The sequence below is a fragment of the Muntiacus reevesi genome, chromosome 1 (assembly GCF_963930625.1).
Source record: "Muntiacus reevesi chromosome 1, mMunRee1.1, whole genome shotgun sequence".
NCBI classification, from domain to species: Eukaryota; Metazoa; Chordata; class Mammalia; order Artiodactyla; family Cervidae; genus Muntiacus; species Muntiacus reevesi.
Genome location: NC_089249.1, coordinates 77,236,937 through 77,262,620, shown reverse-complemented (window position 1 = coordinate 77,262,620; position 25,684 = coordinate 77,236,937). Strand labels below are relative to the sequence as shown.

At 51.0% G+C, this 25,684-nt stretch overlaps 1 long non-coding RNA gene across 1 annotated transcript; it reads right to left on the bottom strand.

Moving 5' to 3' along the window:
• Positions 1-459: 459 nt before the first annotated feature.
• On the bottom strand, positions 460-16,687 carry LOC136161348 (uncharacterized). Its single transcript, XR_010661707.1, has 4 exons — positions 16,562-16,687; positions 1,298-1,360; positions 897-1,024; positions 460-581 (listed from the first exon to the last, which is right to left on the bottom strand). It is a non-coding gene; the product is annotated as an uncharacterized lncRNA (long non-coding RNA).
• Positions 16,688-25,684: the final 8,997 nt, after the last annotated feature.

Here is a 25,684-nt window from a genome sequence, read left to right as displayed (position 1 = left end):
TCAGAGCAGTGATCCCCAACCTTTTTAACACCAGGGACCGGTTTTATGAAAGACAATTTTTCCATGGACCTGAGTGGGTGGATGGTTTTGAGATGATTCAAGAGCATTACATTTAGTTCTGTGTACTTTATTTCTATTATGGTTCCATCAGCTCCACCTCAGACCATCAGGCCTTACATCCCAGAGATAGGGGACCCGTGTCTCAGAGGGAGCCTGGTACCACTCTCTTCCCATTCAGCCCCTCCCCTGCCCAGGGACATCCACCAACACCAGTAATGTTCAGTAATCAAGAGTCTTTATTAGACTTGAGACGGGACTTCCATCTCAGAGAAATCTCAGCTGGGTGGACTGGGATGGACAGCTTGTAGACACAGGAGCAAAGGGGAGGCAAAGTTGAGGTGGCTTCAGGTGCCAATGAGCTGCCCAGGCTGGAGGCTATGGCCTCTCCACGTCCATCCTGTACACAGGCTTCTTGAAGGAGCCACTCAACTTGTTAGAACTTAGCCTCATCTTTCAGTCAATCGGAAGGCTTCTCACAGGGAACCCAAGCCAACTGGATGTAGTAGGTTTTTCTTTTTGGTCTGAAAAGAAAAAAAAAGCCAATGTTGAAAAAGGTTTTTTGGGTGGATGGAAACCTTAGCAGGAGACAGAGGGCAACTGTCCAGTGGCCAGGAAAAGCGAAAGACCAGGGCGGGTTCCATGAAAAACGGGGCCACCATGACAGTGGCTGAGTCTAGGCATCTCTTCTAGGTGTTCTATCCAGGGCCATGGTGGGGGAGTGGGAGAGGAATGCCCAGGGCAGGAATTCTGATCCCCAGCAGGGGAGAGGCTAGGTGGGAGCCCAGGGGACTTGCTTCAGGAAGACGGGAAGCATATTACCTTGGTCAGGGACTAACCTGAAAAGATTTTGTTGACTTCTACAGCTCCTGTGGCTTCTTGCCCAGCCACATCTTCAACCTGCAAGGACTGTTTGAGCATTCCTCAGACTTCACTCCTGCACCCGAGAAGGAGTGGCCTTCCTCCCCTGAGGACATGCAGAGAAGTCCCCCTGCCCATCTGGTCCTCTTCTCCTCTCAGTCCCTCTGCCTGCGTTTGGAGCATGTGCTACAGGAAGTCGGCACAGGGCAGGGAGACAGCATGTGCTCTGGAATCCACCAAGCCCCATTTGATGCCCAACCCAACTTCCTAGTCCTCTGACTTGGGGCTCCGATTATGCCTTTGTAAAGTGGGGACAGCATCACCAATTTTCCAGGACCATTGGGTGATCACCCGAGACAATGGCTAAGAAAGGGCTTACACAAGCAGGAGGTTGCCAAAATCAAGGCCAATTCCTTCCTTCCTGGGTAGTGGGAAGCTGTACCTAGGAAAGAATAAAATCAAGAGGGGTCACACAGGAATCTGGTGCTGGGAAGGATTGAGGGCAGGAGGAGAAAGGGACAACAGAGGACGAGATGGTTGGATGGCATCACTGACTCAATGGAGATGAGTTTGAGCAAGCTCCGGGAGATGGTGATGGACAGGGATGCCTGGCGTGCTACAGTCCATGAGGTCGAACCTATCGGATACAACTAAGCAACTGAAGTGAACACAGAAATCAGGCATCAGAAGCACAGTTGTGGGCATAGCATTCCTTTCCTGCCCCACCTGGAATTTGGAGCCCCCCCAAATTCAACCTGCAACTTCTCCAAGGGCTTTAAAGTCTGAGAAGAGAATTTCAGAAAGAGGAGGGTATCTGGGCCACATCTGTGCACTGCCCAGCTCTGCTCAGATCAGTGTCACCTTCCTCCCACCTAGACTTGGCAATTCTTGCCTCCCTACCCCACCGCCCCCTTCTCCTGCCCTGTCCCCAACCCACCTTTGCCAGGTCCCCAACCTTGATGTCAGAGGGGTGGGGATGGGAGGGCTGCCTCACCCATCATACTGGAAGCTCCCTAGAGGTAAAGACTCAGTCTCCCTCAAGCCTGGGCTCCTTGAGGCCCGAGTCCCTGACCCCTCTTGGTCCTCTGCCCAGCCTGGGCTGCCTCCCAGAGGCCCCGAGGTAAGCCAGCTGCTCTTCAGTGTCCCCACTACATCCCTCCTCAGCTCCCTTTGACCTTCCTTGCTCCAGATCCTCGGCCTGTCTGGGAACACTGATATCCCCAGGCTGGCTGGATTTGGGGGAACAAGAGGATACTGGTGTCTGCTGTGGCCTGGGAAGGGGTGGTAGATGAAGCTCAGTGTGGGGCCCTCCCCTGGGTGGGGGGGGAGGGGTCCAGACGGAATAGTCTCCGCCTGTTACACCCTCCCAGCTCCAGACAGAGGGAGCATCTCCTAGCAACCGTACAGTAGCAGGGGGCTGGGAAGAGGGTGGGGGCTGGGAAAGTGGGGCGGGGAACAATGATATCATAAATTATCCCTAGGCCCTCCCCGTCAGCCCACCCTTCTTCAGTTGAGAATGGCCTCCTTTCTCTCTCCACCTGCTCCTCATTCATGATTCCCCTGCAAAGCTGGCCCCTGTTCGATGCCCCTTAGAGGTGCCCCTCTATCTCAGGGTGACCATTCTCGGCCTCTGCTTGAGCTCCAGAGGGAGAGAAGTCTCACCATTCCAGGATCTCTTGGGGACCCTGTTGGATGAAACCTCCCCTATGACTGGATGGAGGAGCCTAGGAGACCATTACTTTCCAATGGTCTCCTGCTCCTGCCTCTTTCTTGGGTGGGGAGGGGGACAAGGAAGGGAAATTACAAAGCATTTTGTGACACTGACTCTACTTCTCTAAACAAAAGTTTGAGACTTGGGACCTCCAAGTCTTTAAGGGGCACTTGAGCCTCTCACCAATCTATCCAAGTCTCAGTTCTCCTATCCCAACAGCTGGAGCCCAGGAAGCTCAATAACGTGGCTGAAACTGGGGGGTGGTTCCTTCCTTACCTCTCAAATTAGCTATGTCAAGCCAAAGGTCAAAGAACTGGTACTTCAGCAGTACAGATCTTGGTTAGACGTTGGAAAGGACTTTCCAAGACAGGAATAAGCAAGATCATGGAATTTCCTGGTTGGAGAGAGAAGTCTGTCACAGAAACAGGAACCTGAGTGGTTCTCTCTTAAATTTTACCTCATTAACTTCATTTACCTCACATATTAAATAACACATAGGGAGTATTTAACAGAGCCTGACATATAGTAAGCCTCCATTTTTAAAAAAAAATCATACATTAATATGAATTTTTATTGGGTGGATATCAGGAGGAAGGATAAATCCCCTGAGAACTATCTCCCATCCTCCAGGAACCCCATGGGAAAATCCGGATATGAGATCGTGCCCCGAGTACAAGATGGCAGCCAATTGCCATGGTAACAGCAGAAGAAGGAGTCTGGTTGGTTGCGGGGGCAGTGCCGGGAAGCCAGCTGGTGCCGGATGGACAAACCCGGCAGAAGGTAGCCCCAGCTGGGTGACGCTCATGCCCCCTGTGCCCAGGGCTCTCCCTCCATATGCCAGCCTCAGCCTGGCCCTTCCCTCCAGGCAGAAAGACTCCAGTGCTATCTGTGGGGGATGATGCCAAAATCATTCCCTCTCCTGACTCTTGCTTGTGTACAAGGGATGACTGCTCAGAGACAAAAGACCCTCCTGTTCAAAGTTTCCCTGGTCCACAGGCCAAGAGATCTAAATTGGTCTGAATTTAGCGCATTCCTGACATTGATAAGGAACCATAAAATCAGGGACTTGGGAGGGTCCAAAGTGGTGGGGCTTGGAGGTACCACTTTGTACACATTCAGTGTGTGTGTTGGGGGCGGGGGGGTCACAGTGTCTGGCTAATGTTTCCTCTGGTGAACTCTGAGATGAGGGAGCAGAGCAGGTCAGGGCAACGTGGGGAAATCAGGCTTCCCTTCACCCTCCCTCTCTTCCCAGAAGGGCTGGACAGTGTCCACACAGGGCCAGCGGGAAATTCTTCCTGAGAAGGATGAAAGAAGCTGTGGCCATGGAGTCCATTTTGCCACCTAGTTGTTAAAAACAAATGCCTCCCAAACCAGTCTCAGCAAGATGCTGGCCCACTTGAGACCAGAGAGTACCAGCCAGTCCACAGAGCCTGGCCATGCCTCCCAGACAGGCCAGAGTCCCTTTGCTCATCTCCCCAGCAATCCACTCCCTCATTTCCAAACTTTGGAGGCCTTCCTTGATTGCCCCACCTGTCTGTAGTGGCCCCGGTAACTCTGTGTCCCTCAGTCCCTCTGTGTCATTTAGAAGGGACACTGGACATCTGCACACAGTCTTGTGAAACACCTCCATCCACACTGATCCACTTGATCCTCCAGATAATGGTGGAAGGAAACTAGGATCCAAGACATTAAGTTACTTGCCTAAGGCCGCGCAGCTAGTAGGGCTTCCCAGGGGTCTCAGTGGTAAAGAATCTGCCTGCCAATACAGAAGCAGGAGAGGCAAGTTCAATCCCTGGGTCAGGAAGGTCCCTGGAGAAGGGAATGGCAACAGTATTCTCAGTATCCTTGCCTGGAGAATTCCGTGGACAGAGGATCCTGGCAGGCTATAGTTCGTGGGCATGCACGCAAACGGTTAGGAAGGGAGGGAAGACAGAATTTGTCTCTTGACCAGCCTGTCTCCAGAGTCAAAATCCAAAACCTCCTTCTTTTGCTGTTCTTCCTGTGGATGGAGCCTCTCTACCAAATCTGTGAGCAACTGATAAACTGAGGTGTGTCTTCTGTCATTCTACCACTTCCAATGGCCCCAGTCCAGACTTTTATTAGCTAGGAGAGTGTACACAATGGGGGTTGGAGGTAGGGGAGGTCTGACCCACACTGCTGACTAGTCTACGTGACGCTGAAGCCCGGCAAGGAGAGAAAACTCCCTGGGTCTGGAGACTGAAGGGACCTTAGATTTCTTTTGAGAACTGGTCAGTCTTGAATTTCCGCCCTGCCAACACAGCCGTCTCTAGAGGGGTAGCTCCATACAGAGCCGGAGGGGACTCTCTGCCGAGAAGAAGAAAGAGGGTCTTCGGGGGGCCAGCCTCAGCAGCACTGTGGGAGGGTGTGTACCACTGGGAAAGGCAGGCTGGACAGGCCTGCAGTCACACCTGGAAAGACACGGAAAGGGAGCTGGGGCAGGGCCTTGGTGTGGAGAGCAGCCTGTCCTGGGAATGGCCTCCCTGGCCAAGTCTTGGCTTCTGTTTCTTCTAGGACTTGATTAAAGCTTGACGCCACCCCTCATCCTCCTGCTCCTCCAACCCCATTCCAGCCCACCCCCAACGGGCACGGAGAGCTAAGCGCCCTCACCTGACAGGACTGCTTCCACAGCCACTCACAGAGAGGCCTTTGTGCAGAGGCTGGGCCAGGGGAGCGGCGGCGGGCAGCACCCCCGTCATGCGCATTCCACCCTCGTGGCCAGCAGTGGCCTCATCCTTGTCTCTCCAGCTTCTCACCCCTTCTCTGCAAAGAATCTCCTCAGAGCCTTGGCCCACCCCGGATCCTTCCTTGCACTTTCCATCACTCTCTCCCCCAGCAAGTTTCCAAGATCGAACCTCTCTGTTTCTACACTCCGGTCCCCAGAGGCCCATCCCCTGCCCTGACCTCCGGGCATTCACGGTGCTGGGGACCAACCTTGACTTCTCCACATGTCCTCCCAGGGTGCTTTCTGAGTCTGCAGGTGTGTGTGGCTGAAAGGAGTGAGGATGATTCTAGATGGGGGAGAGGCAAAGACCCTTCTTCAGGTGACACTTTCCTTTCCTGATCCTCCATTTGTTCAGTACCATCCAAGAGGCAGTTAAATATCTGGTTGGTGCCGGGCTCAGTGGGTGGCTAGATTCAGGAATCCCCCTGCATGCTGTGGGTGGTTATGTGCTGCCCCTGAGCCATGCTCTACACCCAGCATCTCTAAGGCTCTCAGCTAACTTCCCAGTACCCCTATCAAATCCAATTGCCCTGGTGAAGCACATAAGTCTCCTAATAACTGGATTTCTGACTTCATTTCCCATCTCCTTCCAGTCCAGATTCCCTCTGATGGGCACTATGGTGACCTGATATGACCTGCTCTTCCATACCTCCTTGCCTTTACATACACTACCTATTCCCCACTAGGCACTTACTCCAGCTCCTTAGACTGTTAGCCCCCTGCTTACCTTTGATCACATTTATCCCTTTTATTTGATTACTTATCTTTAGGCAAACTTCAGGAAGCCTTCCTCAACTCCCCTAGGTATCCCAGGGCTTCAGCTCTCATGCTGCCCCCATGCAAAGGTCTTCTAGAACCTCAGCCTTCATACTATCTTGTAAGCACTCATGTCTGCCTCCTCACTAGGTGTCTAGGCCCTCAAAGCAGCTTTGTATTCCACATTCTCTTCAACATAGCACTTGGCACACAGAAGGCACCCAATAAATACCTGTTGAATGAACGACCTGACAGGTAAGGGAAAAGAAGGCATGGATGTGAGAAGCACTACAAAGGACGAAGGGATGGGTTCTGATGTGAATGATCTGGGTGAAGGGGAAGGAAGAGGGCAAATCCCAGGATAATGCTCAGGATTTGTACCTGAGGACCTAGAAATTTAGCAATGCCCTTGATAGAGGTGGGGAAGTAGGAACGTGGGGCAAGTCTTGAAGCACAATACTGAGTGAATGAACATCTGAATGCCCTCCCTATGTCTGAGGAATGACCATCTCAGGAGTTTTGGAGAGAGGTTGTACTCATATGCCACTGCAGAAACCAAAGGATGAGACGGTTGTATGGCATCATCGACTCAATGGACATGAGTTTGCGCAAACTCCGGGAGTTAGTGAAGGACAGGGAAGCCTGGTGTGCTGCAGTCCATGGGGTCACAAAGAGTCAGACATGATTGAGCGACTGAACAACTTTCCCAGGTTTCTTTGCAACCAGGGCCTGGTCATGTGATCCAGGATTAGCCAATCAGATGCATCACTCCAGTCTGATCTAGGAGCCTAGTGACAGGACCACAGCTGGTAGTTAGGGTACAAATCTTAAGTTTAAAGAAATGAGTGTTAATAATTCCAAATGATGGTTGAAATGATAAAAAGTAAAAGGATGTGAGTGGAAAGGAAAAATAAACCGAGCAAAATATTAGGAAACACTTCTGGCTGGAGACCTGCTCTACCCAGAGGACTGAATGACTAGAACCCAGAACACATATCAGGGATACAACAGAAGAGCCAAAGGCAAAAGGATAAGACATCAGTATGAAATGTTCCCCAGAGGTCACCAGGCTTAAACAAGGACCACTGGGTCTGGTTGAAGAGTCTATATGAGTGGCTAGAGAAGGTACAGGTATGACCAGTCATGAAGGTGGAAGCCAGATTGATGGGCTGAGGAGAGAAGACTTGGAACTTCATCTCAAGTACATAGCAGCCCTTCACAGACCCCTCAAACTGACAGACTATCCTGCCTGCCCACATCTTTGCCCCTTCCCCCTCCTGCTGATACTCCCAGTTCTGATACCTCCAGTTTTGTTTTGTTTTTTTAATTATTTGTTGTCCTCCAAGTCCACTGACACTCATTAGTGGGCTGGAACTAAACTCAGCACAGAGACCTCTCTACCACCCCTAATCCTGTGTGAGGCTCACGTCTCTTCTGGGCTGCCATCCTTCATCTAGCCCTCCTTCCTTCTCTCCCCATCCTCTTTTCCCAATTCCACTAGCAGGAAGACTCAACAATGTTCCTGGTCAGCCAGAAAGTCCTGCTTGTGGTCTCAACTCCCTGCACGCCCACCAGCCAGGGCTGGCTCTCAGCCCACACCTGTCGGAGGCAGCCATTTTATAGGTTCCGGCTACCTAAGATGGTGGCCTCCCTCTTCCGTTCCCACAGCCTTGCTTCCTACCCCTGCCCCTTTCTTTCTGAAGCCTGAGCCCAACAAGGTGGGGGGCCAGGCTGGGGAGCCAAGGCCGGAGGAAGCAAGACAAAAAAAAGGACAGAAAAGCCGGCCCCTTGGCATCTCTTTTTGGCATTTGAGTCCAGCTCAGGGAGGGAGAGCAGAAACGAAGAAAGAAAGTAGTGTGAGTTTTTATTTCGGTCTTCTTCCTGTCACCTCCCCCTCCCCAACACACATACTTTGATGAAAACAAAATCTCTCCCCTTTTTTCTCTTCTCCGGCCCCCCTCCCCTTTTCTCCTGGCTCCTACCAAGAGCCTCCTGGAATGCAAATGAGTTGTATTATGCAAATATATGCAAATCAGGCTTAACGAGCGGAAGGAGGGGCAGAATGCCTAATGAGTAATGGCGGAGGGTGCAGATGGAAGGTGGCAGGAATGACCCCCTCTTCTCCGTTCCCACAGCCTGGGGGCTTGCTGGGAATAGTGAGGTGTCCTTCACTTCTGGGAAAGAGAAGAAGGTCAAGGCCCTGTCGCTTCAGCTGAGAAGGCCTAGGATGGCCTTGGCTATAGGTGAGGGACGGGAGAGCTTGGAGGGAGAGAGGGTCAAGTACAAGGGATTCTCTTACACAACTTTGCCCAGAGACTCTGGATATACCAGCCTCCCCGGCTATATGGTCTGCTGATGGCTGAACCTTCAGCTGAAAAGAGGGTGATGCTTATACACACCATGGCTTGTGCATCAGAAAGGAGGATTCCCAAGGGAAGATTCCCAACCAGACCCAGGTTCTTCCTGGGGGTGGGGGGGTGCAAGCTGTCTCTCTTTGTGCTTTGGAAGGTGGGGGTTGGGGTGGTTGCCACGGCAACATAGCATGGAACACCCACCTTCCCAACATCCAGCCCCAGAGGACCTAGAGAGTTCGGGGGGATAATGGGTTGACACCCCCTGATGCCCCCACCACCTGGCACTGCCAGCCGGAGATGGCGGCATCAAATCCTAGAGAGAATGGCCCCTTTGTTTCTAGGCTTTCGGTGTTGGGGGAGCAGGACCGGGCACACAGAAGGGCCTTTCCCAGGCCCCGTTCCAGTTTGTGTGACTCTTGCTGGCCTCTGGAGACTCCTTGTGGCCATCCACTGCCCTCTTTGCCCTGGCAGATGGTTGCCTCCTTGCCTTTTCTCCCATGGGCTTGTCAGCTACTGCTAGGTATACCTTCCCCTGTGCTTCTCCCTGAGGCCTCCCTTTCAAGCCTACTCAGACAGAGAGAACAGTCAATTCAGCTCTTCCTGGCTTGTGTGGACACCTTAAATGCCCGGACATTCATTCTGTCCTTTTTTGTATGGGGACAATTGGTGAATTCTACCTACCTGCAATAGGCCTGCTCTACCCAACTCAAGCAGGGAGGGTCCTTAAAGAGGTATCAGATACAATAAACAGGGCCAGGATGGAAACCAGGAGCCTGGATTTTGGCCTTTCCACTAACCAGCTGAGTGACCTTGGTCATCTCTCTTCCACTCTCTTGTGAATCTGTAAAATGAGGGATACAGAGTTGATGCCATCTAAGGCTCCCCCTGAGGCTCATCTGAGGCTCCACACACTCTGCTTCTTACATGTGGTTATTGTTTCATTGCTCAGTGTTATCTGACTCTTTTGCAACCCCATGTACTGTAGCCCACCAGGCTCCTCTGTCCATGGGATTTCCCAGGCAAGAATACTGGGGTGGGTTGCCATTTCCTCCTTCAGAGGATCTTCCTGACCCAGGGATCCAGCCAGGGTCTCCACAGTGTCTCCTGCACTGGCAGGTGGGTTCTTTACCTCTGTGCCACCGCCAGTGGGGGGAGCCTGAATCTTGTATGAGCTTAGCTTCAATTCTTCCAGAAATTTAACCCTCAACCTCCCTGCTGCTGGAGCCCTCTCATTCAGACTCTCCAAAGTGTACAAACCCAATTTCCTGGAGATGGAATGACAACTGCCCGCAGCCTCTTCCTCTCCCTGAGACTTAACGACTGCCTGCAAACAACTCCCAAAGATTAAAATTCTAGTCTTTGATATATAATCGTGCAGACAGGATCCCCTCCTAACCCCTGCATAGGGGGTCAGCACAGCCACCTCATTCATCGCCTGGGAGCTGTCCGTGGTGCTGGATACGGTTCTGGTGCTCTTGTGGAGGAAAGAGGGCAGGAGAGTGGTGGAACACCCATTCACCCCAGGTGAAAACTAAAGGGAAGAGAAGAAGCAGAAACATTTGGAAACAGTAAGGACAGGGGCAGATGTATTTCTGGAGAAATACATCCATATCTCCTCTCAGAAGATCTCCAAATAGCCAATACTACTTTGGGGGAGGAAGAGATCAAGAGTCAATGAAACTCTGAACCTCACACTCCTTCATCCCTAATGATCTAAGTGTCCCAGATTAGCTCAGTCCTCATCTGGATCCTACTTGGAAATCCACTGGAAGATGGAGTCATAGTTCCTGCCCTTAGGGTATAGTTCAGGTTGAAGCAGTTGATGGATTACAGACCTCTGAATTCCATCCTAAATTCTAAGGCTCCTACAAGGAATTCAGTAATAAAGATGAAGAAGATATACAATCTGCCTGATAGTATTATAGCTATTAGGAGCTTGAGGGGGTGGGTAGGAAGGTAGGAAAGATAGGGAAGGGCATGTGTGTGCTTGCTTGCATGTGTACATGTGTGTGTGTGTGTGTGTGAGCGTGTGTTTCCCAGGCAGGGTGATAAGACTATATCAGTGGTTCTTAACCCTAACTGCACATTTAGAAATACCAAGGGAGCTTTTAAATGATATTGATGCCTAGGCCTCATTCTCAGGCACTCTGGGATGTGCTGGACCCAAATATCAGTAACTTTTAAAAAGCTTCCTAGGTGATTTTAGTGCATAACCAAGTTGAGAATCACTGGTCTGGAAGAAAGCAAACATGAAAATTTTCAGGGGTTAAGCCTGATCAGCTGGAAGAAAAGGGCAAGGCTAGGGCCCCTGAAGAAGGGAATGAATAGGGAGGAGGAGGACAAACCCATGTCACCTCTCCTTGCCTAGGAGTTCTCAGTGGCCCCAAGCCTGACCTGGAGACTGACTCAGGTGTTGGGCCTGTCTCTCCCCTGCTGTGAGAATGCACACCACCCCAAGGCAATGAGATACACTTCCCCCCACCCTAGTCCCTTGCACAGAGACAGGGAATGGGTGCAATGACCCCGAGGCATGCTGTTCCCCTTCACCCAGAAGGTCCCCAGGGAGGCAGTTGTGGAAGGTAAACAGCAACAATGGTCTCTTTCAGTGTCCAGATTCCAACCCTTCAGTCCAATTAGCAGACACAGCAAACAGCAATTCAGCTGCCTTCAGCCGCTGTCATAACAAACTCAGAGCAGCCTTAATGGGGGGATTAGGGCAGGAGGAGGGGGGTGTCACTCTGAGCCCTGGGAGAGTCTGGTTGGCAAAGAAGGGTTCCCCTTTTCTCTAACTCTCTCCTATCTAAATACGCTCCGGTCCAACCTTGCCTTCCATAGCCCTACTCCTCATTCTCCTCAGAGCTCTGAGAATTTTTTTTTTTTTTTTTTTACAGTTTTGCCTATTCTTTCCTTCCAGTGATTTTAAAGCATTAACCGAAACTCATTTAACAACTAGGGAAGTTGGCACACCCTGCCCTGGATGAGACAGTGCTATAACTACTCAAGATCTCTGAGGTCTCAGTAGCAAAGGAAGGGAGAAAGAAAGGTCAAATATCCCCAGAATATCTGAGTGGGAAGGAGGTGAAAAAATAAATATCAGGATTCCCACTCTCAAGCCTTGGGAAGTCCAGAACTCAAGAAGGACTTCCAGATGTGGAAGAATGCAGAGGGGTCTGTGCTCTCTGGTAAGTTATCAACCTTGGGAATCGGGAGTAGGTGGCTGAGAACGTGGAGGGTGGGGCTGGGAGGCCAAAGGACAGAAACATTTCTTCTGTGAGTCACTGAGCAATGAAGAAAAGTCTGCATGCTCTTTAGTTTGTTAATTACACCCACTATCTAACTGGTCCTTTAATTTAATAAACTCTAGAAGCTTAATTGAAAAAATTTGGAATTGTCATTTATACAAGCCATATCTCTCTATCTACATAAGTCAGTTTACTAATCCTAAGTACTCTTACCAATACATGATAAGATTTATTAAGGAGAAAAAAATACAATGGTCATTCTGCCACGTGGACTCCAGCCTCTTTCCTTAACAGACTTCCCAGAGTCTGTTCCTCTTCCCCCAGGCTTTAGACACTGCTTCCTCAGGTCCCAAGAGTCCCTCCTTGATTTCAAAGCTAGAAGAGGAGGAGGAACTTCCTTAAATTTAAATCTTTTGAGATCCTCAGTATAGAGTATGCCAAAAAGCTGTCCTTTTTGTATTCTGAGATCAATCATATGTTTTCAAATAGTTGTTCCAAACTGTAGCCTTTATCCCCTCTGCAGTCAAAAAATTACTCATTACCTGTGGGTATAGTAATGTATAAGATCTTTATTTATACAGAATTCTTCATTTGTTCCCTGTAACAACCCTGAGGATACAAATTCTTACCCCCACTGAACAAATATCTGATCAGAAGCTGGTAAATAATGGCACCTAAACCTAGACCTTGTTCAGTCACATTTGCTCAGTCTCTTTCTCAGTCACATTTGCTCAGTCTCTTTCTCTCCCTAGACTTCTGACTGTGATGATTTCTATTACTGCAAGGATCTTTCAACAAAACCTTTTTGATGCCTAGACCTACGAAAAATTTGCCCCAGGGTGAGGGTGTGAGTGAAAATTCAAAACTTGAGAGACAAATATTTAGAAGAAAATTGCCGTTGAACTCCTGGACTCAGAATTCAATAGGAGAGGGTACTGGGATAAAGGACTGAGGAGAGAAATGGGCAAAGAAACCAGCTTAGAATTTATTTTCCAGTAGGAATAGGTGGATATAGCAAGATCTGAACAGACCTAAAAATTCTTGGACACAGAAATGTAATAATACAAAAGAGAAATTTCAACCCTGCCTCCACGTATCCCCATTCCATCAGTTCTCCTACTGGGTTTAGCTGAAGAAGGTGCTATTTGGTATAAAGCGTGGGGAAGGCAGGAGGACTCTGTGGTGTCACTGTGATGGCAGCATTTGGTAAACCCCTCCATATTCCAGACTGTCTCTTCCTCTACTGTATTTATAGCTGTAAGTAGCCAGGAATTCCTAATCTCACACCAGAGCTTCCTACCCATCATGGATCACACACATCCAATCTCATACCAGCTCACACATCACTCGTTTCTCACCCTCATAAGCAGACATATACAGCTCACAAACATTGTCACCCATCATTCTCTTGACAACCCCATCTATACACCCACACATGAGGCAGATGCAAACCCTCACCCCCCACAACTCTCCTGGCTTCTATTTGCCCTTTCCACTGAGGAGCTTGTTTTGTAGGATGTAAACCCTCAACCCACCACTTCCCTCAGGCCCTCTATTCTTCTTTGGAGATTCTGTGGTCAAATGTGCTAATAGAATATGACAATAATAATATAAACCCAAATTGTGTGACTAATAATATAGGTTCTGAGTCTCATGTGGATAAGCCTTAGCAGATTCAGAATACATATTTCCAGCCAGCTATAAGAAAAGTTAAAAGAAAAAAGGTCGACCCATGTTCACAACCGAGCCTTGCATCTCTCAGTGGGTTTTCCTTCTCCCCTGGTGCATGGATCCCCTCCCCTGTCACCCCCATCTCAGTCTATCCACCTCACCCTCTCAGCCCTTCCCTCAGGCAAGTGTAGAGAAGTAGAGAAGGAAAAAAGTATTGGATTTGAAACCACTGAGTGACATTAGCAATTCATTTGAGTGTGTGGCTCCTATTTGTAAAATGCGGTTAATAACAGCTACCTCACAGGGCTGGAGGGTCAAAGAAAGGCTTGTAGGCAGAGTGCTCTTAAGAGAAATACGAGAAAATACGGTGTGGCGTTAGGCATTATTGGTGCTTGCCCCAATCCCACTCCCTTTCTCCCTAATCCTGTCTCCAGTTGCCACACCCCCCCCCCCCAAAAAAGCTAGATTTCAAAGAGCTGAAATAGACAAAAAGTCTGCTAATCTTCCTTTCCTCCAAACCTCGGAAGAAAGAAGACATATGTACTCTGGACTCTCTGAAGCCCAATTGTTTTAGTTTGGATTCCCCAGTATTTCTGCCACATAATATATAATTGAATCATAATCTTCTAGCTATAAAATCAGCTCCTGGGAGGAAATTTTAAATTTACACAGGAAACAGGAGTCAGTACAAGGTCGATTGTCCAGTTCTGCTCTCTATAGACTCCTTACTGCCCTGCCGTGTTCTGGAATGCAGGGGTGGGGTGGAGGGGGGCATGGTGGGGGTTTGTTGGGATGGGAAGAGGTAATAAATGCACAGGGAGCTACTTCTAGTTTTGCTGCCTGTTACTTTTATTCTCCCTAGTGACTAGACCATCCTCCACTCAACTGCACCTAAACACTCTTTTGCTTAAAATATTTAGGTCAGGCCAGATAAATGGATTCTTTTAGGAAAGGCCCTGATTAATCTCTCTAATTCTTTGCTTTCTCCCAGCAGCATAAATACCAAGCTACAAATTCCTTTGTGTTTGAGCTCCTTGAGGTCATTTGCTCTTGGAGATGATTTCCAAGACAGTGAGGATGGGGTGGGAAGGTAGGGTATCCTGAAAGACCCCATCACAACCCCTTTGGCCAGTGAAGACAAAGCTGGCAAGAGAAGCTTTGCAAAACATCAAATTCAGGTCCTGAGTGAGAAGGAGGAAAGAATATGAAAACAAGGGGGCCGAGAAATATTTCGCACTCCGTTGCCCACAACCCAGGCCAGCCTGGGCAAAAAGGCTCTCCTGCCACCGTGTCTTCTTTCTGAGCAACCCAACCTGGACCCCTAGTACTTCCCGCCTCCCTCCGCCTATCTCACGCTTTGCCACTCTCAGCACCCGACCAAGATGGATAGACCGACGGGGCTTTAGGGAGCAGATCAAAGCCAAGACTAGCATTCTCAGGTGACCGCCCCCAAACTCTCCGGCCCCAGCAATAGGTGTGAATCGCCTGCGGGAAGCTGTTTCCCAGCGCCCGCGGGGGAGGCCTGGGCCAGGAACCCCAGGCACTGCCCGGAATGACCCCAAAACGAGATTTCAAGAGATCTCTCCCTTGGAGCAGCGTTCCTCGGCGGTGAACCAATCTGCTGACTGCCAGAAAAGGCCCGGTTTCGGGAAGTAACCATCACCCGCTTTCTTGCTACCCCGCAACTCGGCGGTGGAAGGTATTGCATCGCGGCTGGCGAAAAGTGAAAGGGGACTGCGACTCCTACCTGCGCGGACCGAAGTTGGAGGGTGGAAAGACGCCCCAGCCGGTGCGGTCTTGAGGCCCGAGGGCCGCCGGGTCCTCTTCTCGCCTCCCACGGCCCGTGGGTCCTCACGGCTCTAGCCCCTCCCTTCGGCCTCCCGCCCGCCCGTGCCGCCAGCTTCGCAGGGGCCCCTCTGCGCAGTGTATGGGGTTATTTTTACTTTCGGTTATCTAGCTTTATGAAGACTCCACACCACTCATACAGCTAGATAACCAAAGATAACAACCAACCCCGCCTCCTGGCTGCAGTCGCCGCCTCTTCCACGCAGCCGCCTGGCTGCCGCTGCCCACGCCTGTATCGCCGCAGCCTCCTGGTCGCCCGCCGGTGGAGGTTGGGGAAAGGGTACACCGGGACAGGGGGAGGACAGAGAGAGAAGCAGAGTCCAAGACAGAAAAAGACTCAGGGACGCTGCGGCACAGACACGACAGAGACCGAAGAAGGCGTGGAAGGATGCGACGGCCGATGGCGTCGAAGTCCGGGAATCGCCCCCGGATCCCAGAAGCTTGCGAAGCCTGGTTTCCCGCTCCCCATTCGAGCCAGAAGCCAGAGTGCCGCTGGTCCCTGGGAGGAGGGACTCGCAGGCTTTTCGTGCCACCCGGGAAGACTGCAGGGACCGAGGCAGAGGCCACCCAAACCTCACCGGGTCTACAATGCTCCCTCCTCTGGAAGATCCAGCCGCATCCGATAGCCTGAGCCTTGGCTTTCAGCGAAGCCCAAGCCTCCGCGTGGGGTCGTAGCGGGGAACCGCGTAGCCGACTCCACCACACCTCCCAACTCCTAAGGGCGGTGGAAGCGAAGTGGAGCTCACGCCGCGGGGTGGGGGGGAGGGGGAGGAAGCTGGATCCTAGCCACCGACTTAAAAGGGCAACCGGCAGCGAAATCCTGGGGGTAAAACCCCGGAGGCGTCCCAGTAGGAAACAGGGAAATCCCGGCAACCCAAAGAGAGAGGGAAATGGGGGCGGGGAGGCAAGCCGGAGACTCCCTAGCGAGTGTCTCTAGAAGAGAAGGAAAGGGAGAGACACCACGCGGGAAGGGATCCGATAGCGCACCCATGAGATGGGGAAGGAGGAAGAAAACGGAGGGCCAGTCGGGAAGGTGAGCCGAGTCTCTGGGCCCACAGGACCCCCAGAGAAATGGCTTTGTACAAAGAGGTCCAGAAATCCAGGTCCACAACCCAGGGCTGTGAAAATGACCGGGGGTCCGAAGCCAGAGGAGGTGCCGTAGGTTGGTGGGGGTTCCGATCAGGAATCGGAATCAAGGAGGTTCCGGAGCCCCGAGGAGGGTGCGGGGCTCGGCCAGCCCCTGTTGGGGAGGCCCCGCACGGAGGCGCCGGATTCCAAGGCGCTAGCCCACCTCCTGTCCCAAGCCGGCCAGGCCACTTACATCGAGCCCAGTGTGCCCATCCGTGCTCTCCCGCGCGGTCCTCCCGGCACGTTCCCGCCCACGGAACGCCAGGGCCCTGAGTTCGAGGTGCCAGGGCTCAGCGGGCGCCGGGGTGGAGGCACCCGCCGGGATCTCAGCCTCCGCCGAGCCAAGGCGGGCAGAGCAGAGCTCACCTCCCTAGCTCCCTCCCCAGCCTCTGTCGCTGCTCTGGCCCGGGCGCGCTCCGGCTCCGGACTTTTCATTCATCCTTTCGTGCTCCCTCCCCAGACCAGCCTCTGATTGGCTTCGCCGAGTCTGACGTCACCACCTCGTTCCCCCACCGGCTCCGCCCCTCCCCCTTCCCGGGTCGAGCCGGAGCGCGCAATTGGGGCGCCCTTCCCCCCGGAGAACGGTGAAGGGGGTGGAACTACTACGTCTGTGTGCTGATTCTCAGCCTTTTGCTGCCTCACACATTCACGAGACCTGCCTGCCATCTCCAATCCATTGCCATTTGTGGTTTTGATCTCCAACCTCACTCTTTGTAGGTTCTACATTTTCCATTTTGACCCAAGGTATATTGCACCAGGTGCAGGGTTCAAAGATGGGAAAGGAGATCGGGTGATATCACCTCAAAAAGAACCAGATTCCTGGAGACTCAACCTCTACCGGCCTTCTCGCATCAGGATATCCTTTGTGCTTCTAAAATGCTGACCCATCCCAGACTGTAATCTTAATCTATTAGGATGGACAGGAACCTCCCTTATTGGTTTTCAAGCCAAAACAGTGAGAAAAAGATCCTGGAAAAAAAAAAAAAAATCCTGGAAGTGTGGGACCCCTACTGGGAGATGCAGGGTGTGAGCGGGCTTCCACCTCCTGTTTCACCGCGCAGAAATGAGAATATCTCAGGAACTTGTTCTCAGCACCAAAGTTCCAGGTAGGGTAGGCTGGGGAATCACAGTTTACATTAATCTGGGAAACACACACAGATTTGACTCAGCCCTGGAGGCCCTCCCTAGCGCTTTCTCTTCCTCCCCCCATCCTGTGCGCCTCCAGTCGCAAGCCCGGCACCCTCACCCCGGGTTCCATCTCCAGGTGTCTGGAGAGCTGGAGTCACAGGGAGAAAAATCATTCTCCGACAAGGTTTTCCGACCTGGATCCCCATTTGGCCGGGAGAATCAGAAAACTGCACACACCGGTCTGCAGGCGGGGTCTGGACTCTCAGATCGGTGGAGCTCTCTGTGATCGAGTTGCGGACTCCCATTTGAGCCGCGGTGCCTGACAGGTTGCGAGTTACCCTATCACTCCACCACCCTCCTCTGGGCTCCTTTTCTAAAAACAAACAAACACTACGACTCGGATACCTGAAGTCCGTCCCTCTGCCTGATCTGGGCTGGCTCCTTTCTACAGGGATGCTACAACAACCGAAGTGCACTCCAGGGGACCCAGCATTCCCCATCAGACCCAGCCAGGTTGTTTTATCCGTCCCGGGGGCCTGTCTCTGCAGAGTCTAGGACAAAGCCCAGCTTGAATGCTATTTGCCTTGGTTAGATGGATGCAAGCCATGTCAGTGGGTTTCATTTGGTACTCCCCTCAAAGACTGGAAAGTCTGAAAAGCTCCATGATTGTGAGGTGGAGGGGGGAAGACTTTGAAATAGGACAAAGCCCAGGGACTTGTGTTTCCCCCCCAGAGTGACAGTAGGAAGCTGAAGTTGTTGGCCTGATTTCCCAAGTTACAGGACACTAATGGGGCTGTGATTGGCACAACTTTCACCCCTCTGTCTGCCTCCATAGGGTCTCAAGGGCCTCACCCAAGGGAAAAGCTTTCTAGAAATGGCCACAGCATCAATTCTTCACCCTCCTAGAACTGAGAGCACAACACTCAATGGTGGGGTACAGTTGCAGAAAGGCAAACCCTCCTCACTCACAGAGATAGACCCACCCTACTGATGTGCTGCTAAATGTATCCCCTAAATGCATCCTCCATGACAGGCCCCAGAGAAACAATAGGCCTCTTTGTACCTACAAACCGCCTCAAGTATTTCTCAGTATACCACCTCACACCCCTTTATAGGATACCTAACATCCTCTAGACATTCCAGCAATCCTAAATAGGGACTACACTTCTTCAAACATACCACCAACTTCCCCTACAAGTATTTCCCCATTTCCCCTCTCACAAGATCCCTTAAAAGCACATTAAATAAACCCTTTCTGCCCCTCCACCTTCCCCTCACCCACTGCCTGGAGCCTTGGGCCAGTAAGTAGGAAAGAGGCTGTGTTGCTAGCTAGCACTCTCCCCTTTCTTCTCTGTCCCTAATTTCCAATCAAGTCCCCTGCCTCTATGGGGCCCAAGCTTAGCTCCACAATTCCTTACCCAGGGCTGGGCCATCCAGACAGCCTAGCAAGAAATAGGATCAGTAGGAGCCACATTTTTGTCAGAGAGGAGGACAGAAAGGGGTTTTTTGCCTAACAGAAACCGCCCCCCCCCCCCACTTATTGCCCAAATTCAACTCAACTGGATTTCCTAAAAAACCAAGTTCAGGAAAGAAATGGGTACACATCTAATTTTCCCCAAATGGCTAGATAAAGAGCTAACTACCCTTGCATCTTACTGTGGCTTTGGCTCCTCCAGAGTACCTCAGTCTAAACAGAGTGTCCAAATATAAGGGGGGTGGGTGGGTGGGCACAAAAGAAAACAGATCATTCTACATTGTCCTGGTACTATCTACTTGGAATCCCCCTCTCTGTCTAGATTTCCGATGAAGTAATGTTTTGTTTAGTTTTGTCTGGGTGGACTTGACAACCTGATCTCCCACAGTGCCTGCTCAGAAATGATGGTGAGTGGGGCATTTGCCTTTATTCTAATGGAGACAGAGCTACAAGCCATGAAAGAAGTAGAGAACTCTCCACCATCATGTTAACTGGGATCAGTTTGTATACCAAGCCATGCTGCTCTAGTTTCAAAAAAAGACACTTTGAGGGTAGCAAAAGAGACAGTCTGTCAAAGTCAGAGGTGGTTTCATACATATTCAACTCTATGGTATCTAACACTATGCCTAAAAACTAGTGGGTGCCGGATGAATAACTGATGAATTAATAGGAGAATATGTGTCCCTGTGGGTGCGGCTGCAAGTCTGAGTTTGCCTTCCTGTGGACTGCACCCATCGTGGGTGGAGAGGGAAGGTATTGACAAAATGTGTGTCCTGTGGGATCTGTGTATGGGTTTGAGAGCGGAGTAGGGAGAGTTGTATGTCAGTGACTATTTGGCAGCTAATTTGACCAGAGGAGACCCTTCTACTATGAAGAATTGGATACAGCAGACCTGGGAGAAGCTAACAGCTGGAGCAGAATGGGTGCATTATGTCCCCTTGCTCTTGGCCCACCAGCCTCAGTCCCTCTAGGAAGGCCTCAGTTGGAGCAGAGCTCTCTGCTTCCAGCACGCAGCACATTCTGCTGCAGTGTTCTTAGAGCAATGGTCTACAGACCCCACCCAAGTCCTTCCAGGGAAATTCTGGCGGACTGAGGAGAGAGCACACCAAACCCCTGGTGCTGATCTGAGTCTCTAAGTGTCTCAGTTAGCCAAGGAGCATACGTGCTTTGCCAGTGCCTGTCCCCGCCCCCACCTCTACAGCCCGGATGCCCACCCATTGTCTGTGTCCCTGAAGAGGCCCATGTATAGAAAAACATGGCCTGAATTATGCCCTCTAGATGCAGCTTTTGGATGAATCTTTCTAATTTGGGTCCCAAAATATATTTTGGTATCATGCCACTCTCTCGAAAATACTCAGTTAATTAAATAAAAAGCATATTTGTTCTTTGTTTCAATTATCAGGTTAATTTGCCTTGAAGATATAGATGAAAGCTGTATTTAGAAGAGGGTGGGTTCAGATGTTTATTTCTGTCTTAGTGGTTCATTATTGTGAACACGATCATACATTATTCTTTTGCTACAGAATATTTGCGTTTTCTATGGGACTGCACCAGATAAAAGCAAGAATTGGCAGTTAAAAAAAAAAACTGGGGAAGCTGCAAAAAACCCCGCCAAAAACCCTTTATATAGGCAGACGAATTTAAAGGGAATGGAGATATAATCTGGAAGATTTCTCCCCAGAGATACCACCCTTCTCTTCCCACAAAGTATGTTTCCTCCTGTTCAGAGGCCAGCCTGAGAATTCCTCAGGTCTGTCTAAGCACTGCCTCCCCCGATGACTGTCAGTTCTTTCCTTCAACTCAACACACCGCTCACTTGCTTGAGAGCCTTATGGAGTCAGGAAGGTGAGGCCAAGGTGACTGAGGTGGTCAGCCATAAGCAAATGGTCTTCTTGAGGGGCAAAGCATGAATGTGTAAGGGTCTGTGTATGCATACATGCACGCGCACACACGCAAACCTATCAACTAAGACAAATACAGTGACACATCTACAGATATTTGCAGCAGCACCACCTCCCAGTTCTTACACACCCTGCACACACACCCACGCACAGCTGTTTAAGCTCTCCAGGTCCCCCTTCACCACCACCCACACCCCTCTCCTTTCTCACCTCTATCATCCATGTTCCATCCATAACTCCTCCTCTACAACTAACTGCCTCCCACCCCCACCTGCCCTGGGTCGATGGGCCTCCATCTCTGCCCTCAGGAGCCTCTCAGAGAAAGGCAAAGAGTCCCCCGAATCCTCAGGGCCTCTCCTCTCTCTCATGGAACTGGGCTCATAGGGTGGCCTTCATTCTTAAGTCACCATGTTCCATTCCCATTATCAATGACTATCCAGGTCTTACTACAATTAGAATAGATCAAAATCAGGGCCTGAAAGCTAGAAGAGAGCAGGCAGGGGGTTGAGAGGTATAAGGAACAGGGGAAAACCCAGGTGACTGCTGAGACAGCTTCTTTCTCCACCCCACCTCTAACACCACCATCAGAAACAAACAAATAAGAAAATAAGTACCCCCAAAGCCAAAGGCGGACACCTACGATGACACCAGAAACAAACGAGGCTGCTTCTTCTCCGATGCTCCGCTCCTGTCGAGGAGGAGAATGCAAAGGTTAAAGTCTTTTTTGTGGCTCCAATCCTCTCCCTAACACCCCTGTCTCCCTGACACTCTTTCACCAACAGGGCTCTGGGCTGCACAGGGAGGTAGCTGAAAGAGAAAAGCCTGGATAGGCAGGGAAGGCAGGACCGCTGCCTGAGCCTCTCTGGCTCCATCTTCCCTGGACATCTCTAAGCTGGGCCCATCCTCACAACCTCCCTCTAACTCCCTCTGAAATCTATGAGCCCAGGGATTTGAACTGAGCCTGTGAAGATGTTGTGGCCCTTCTGATTGAACCTAAGGAGTAACCCCTGGCCCAGTGGCTACCATCTCCTCCCAGGTTCCTGCTGCTCATGGTACACCATGACAAAGCATGCTCAGGATAGAAGGAAGGATCTGGAGTCAGACATTTATTTTTGTCTAACTAGGTGTAACTGCATTGGAAACTCTAAAGTTCTATGCACTTAAGACACTGCCAGTCACATAATGTCTCCAGCTTTCTTCTCTCTTCTCATCATTACCTATCTATCATCTATCCATGCATATCACTAAGGATCCATAAAGACATATCCTGTAGCTACCAATTTTCTCCCTTTCTTCTCCTTCTCTCTCTCACATATACAAAAGGTGTGAACACAAAGCAGTTTTTTTTTTTTTTAATTTAATGTTGGGTATGAAACCCCGCCTCAATATTTTATAGCCTTACTTTCTCAGTATTTTGCTTTCAGACTAAATTATGATTTTGAAGAATGACATGTATACCATAGGTAACCCAGGTCCTAAAATACTAAGAGAAGTGTATTGTGTGTGTGTGTGTGTGTTGTGATAAATTAGTGAATCCTTCTACCTCAAACTCAATTTTACAACTAATTCTTCTTCTTCTTTTTTAAAGTCAGAAAGATAACATACCTAAATGCAGAGGAAATCAGAAAAAAAGGAAGGCAGAAAAAAAGGGGAGCAGGAATAAGACTTAAATCCAATCTTGATTTCTAGGAGGGGTGTTTTGAATATACCTCTCTCCCCTCTTCTAACATCCATGAATCCCCACTTAATGCCCAGCCTCAGCTCTGCCAGCCCATCCATTTCATAAAGGGACATCTCAGTCTGAAATTATCTTCAAACCAAAGCGGGGGCCAACCTAGACAATAAGCACAAGGGCAGTTGAGGAGCCTCTGGCTCCTCCCACCCTATTCAAAAAGAGTCATGGGGTCCCTGGAACACTTGTATCTCTTCTTGCTGACCTGTGCCCCACACCCCACTCTACCCCCACACACACATAATGTGCAGGGGGACGTGGTGACAAGGACCACACCCCAGGAGGCATGGAATATGTGTGTACTTGTTCTGTGGCTGGTAGCCTCAGACTCTCCCAGACATCTGGCTTCTGGGGAACCAGAAATAACCTGCTGGCCTCCAGCCTCTACTACCCCATGATCATCCTAGCCTGCCTCCCAGAAAGCACCCTGGGGGTGGGGACTAGAGATAAGAATAGTGCCTCTTTTCCATCTCCTCTGACCCTTCTTAAAAAACCAGAAATTAAAAAGCCACCATCAGATGGGTCTCCTGAGGGTTGGAGCAGGGTTCTCTCCCCTTTTTGAACCTAAGCATCTGCCCCGACACCTCACTTGCCTTTAAGCTCCCCTCACCCCCTTTCCCACCTCCCAGCTCATGAGAAAAGCAAGAAGGGGGGAAATAAAATTAATCTAAATTCTACAAGTGTTTTTTTTTCCCCTAATTCTGGTCTCCTCCCTTTTAGAGATATGGCTCCTTCCCCAACCCCCCAGTGACCCCAGTCCCTCAGACTTTGTCCGCCCCTAAACCCTGAAGTCTCTGGGACAGAGAAGAGTAAGAGCCAGAGCAAGCAAAGAAGGTCAGGAGTCTGAATACAGAACCATTTTTTCTCTTCCCTGACATCTCCGCTACAATCTTCCTTCCTGCCTCTCCTCTTGTGCAAGCATTAAGATGTTGGCCCTGTCTGGTGTAGAGAAGGGAGGGGCGGATTAATAGGATCAGTAGCACCGTGACCCTAAAGCCCCCCTGAATCCCATTGACAAACTTAGTGAGCTGTCTCCGGGTTGGCCGGGGCTAGCGGGGAGGAGGGAGACCAAGAGGCGCTCTGGGGCAGCTGGGCAGGGCCCTGCCTCAGCTCCCCTCGACAGATAGATGGGGAAGCAGGAGATGAAATCCCACTCTGCTAGCTACTCCTACACACACACACACACACACACACACACACACACACGCACACACACGCACACACACGCGCCTCTTCCCTTTTGGTTACCCACTCAATCTTTTCTCAGCCTTTCTGTGATTCCTGCACCCGCCTCCATTAGCCAGTGGGCAAAGTAGGAGGGTAGGACGCCCTAACTGATTTTAAAGGATCCCTTCCCACCCCCAGCCCGGATGCCTGAGGGGCTAGGACCCTTCCGAATGAATGGCCACTTACCGGCTTCTGGGAGGAGGAGCGCTGGCTCGGTGGCCCCTGCCGCTGGCCTGCCTCTTTCTCCCGGCTCCTAGCCTCTTGTGGAGTGGAGGATGCAGCTCCGATGACGTAGCATCTGTCTATCCATTCAGGAATTTCGCTTGCCTCCCTCTTTCTTTCTCGTGCTGCTCTCCCTGGAAAGGCAGTGAACAGGGGGTGCTGCCCCTGTCTGGAGACACCACCACCCCCAGGATAACAGCCTACTCTGATGAAGCCCCTCCTTCTCCCATCTCATGCCTGTCAGGGAAGGGGTCTTTGTCATCTCCACTCTTTCCCATCTCCTCCTACTGTCTTTTCTAACCTGAGGCAGGAAGAAGGGACTAAGGAAAGCTATTGTTCCTCCAGGACCCCTCATTCCCAAAGGAAGCAAGAGAAAGGGTGTGACGGGATACCCCATTCCCAGCCTCCTCCCAGTTCTATTTCACCTTCGAACTTGAGTGCGTGATTAAATGATGTGTGTCTAGGGTGGGGAGTGGAGTTGATAAAGAGTGATAGAAAGAGGACACAGTTTGTCATTTGGAGGGTCAAAGTATTCCAGTCTCCTGTTCCCAAACCTCCCCCAGCTCCCTGTCCTCATCAGCTCAACGAATCACAAATCCAGACCTTAGCTGTGAAGGAGAGTGGCAATCCGAAGATGAAGGCTGAGAGCTGGAGGGGGGAGCAAGGTGGGGCAGGGTGGTGAAAGCTGGCACTTGGAAGTCTAGACAGGAGAAGAGGAGGGGTGGGACCACAGATTCAAAGTGGGAGATAAATTATCTTGTTCTTAGAAGAGGAGAGCGATTTGGGGGTTGGTTTCCAGGGCTGGGGTCCCGATACTTGGTGGAAGCTGGGGCCCAGAATGGTACAATGGTCGGATCTCTTTTCTCTCTCTCACCCCCACCTTCAGCCCCTCCCTTTCCCTCCCTCCCACTCTTCCTGGCCTGCATGGGAACTCAGTCTGAGCTCGACGTGACAGACAGCAGGCCTGCATGCTAATGAAGTTTGTCTCAAGTTCATTGTCAAAGCCCCCCCTTCCCCGAGGCCCCCTCCCCTCTTCTCTCATACACAAATCTCCCTCCAACTTTTGTCCCACAGACCTGGAGGCCACTTGAGCCTCGGCCGGCTCCCCTCTCTCACCCTCCCCCACTGCTTTCAGTCTCCCCTCTCCTCACCACCTCCCTCGGCTGGGGCGGGGGGCTCTCTTCTCCCCAGTGCCTTCCCAGCCACCTTCTGGCCCGGCCATCCCTAAGCTCTGAAAGCGGGATTCTGAGGGCAAAGGTCAGAGTCTATAGACCCGGTCCTCCTTTCCCCACCCCAAGGTAGGGAGACTCTGGGGAGGTGGGAGCGGATAACAGACAGCCCCCACTCAAGGCTCCCTGCCCCCGGTTCTCAGCCCCATCCTGGCCCAGTCCCCCCATTCCAGCCTCAGCTTCCCCCGCCCCTCATTCCTCCCATTATGATTATTTTGCTCTCCCCTTGATTACATCTGCTTCACTAGCTCAGAAATAAAGATCCTTTGAGACTAATTTTGCACCCCCCACCCCCAGCTCCCCACCCCTTCCCTCCTCCTTCCCTCTAGACCAGGGCTCCCTTTAGCTCCTTTCTCACCGCCTGGAAGACATTGAGTTCCTTGTCTAGGGAGCTGGGGGTTGA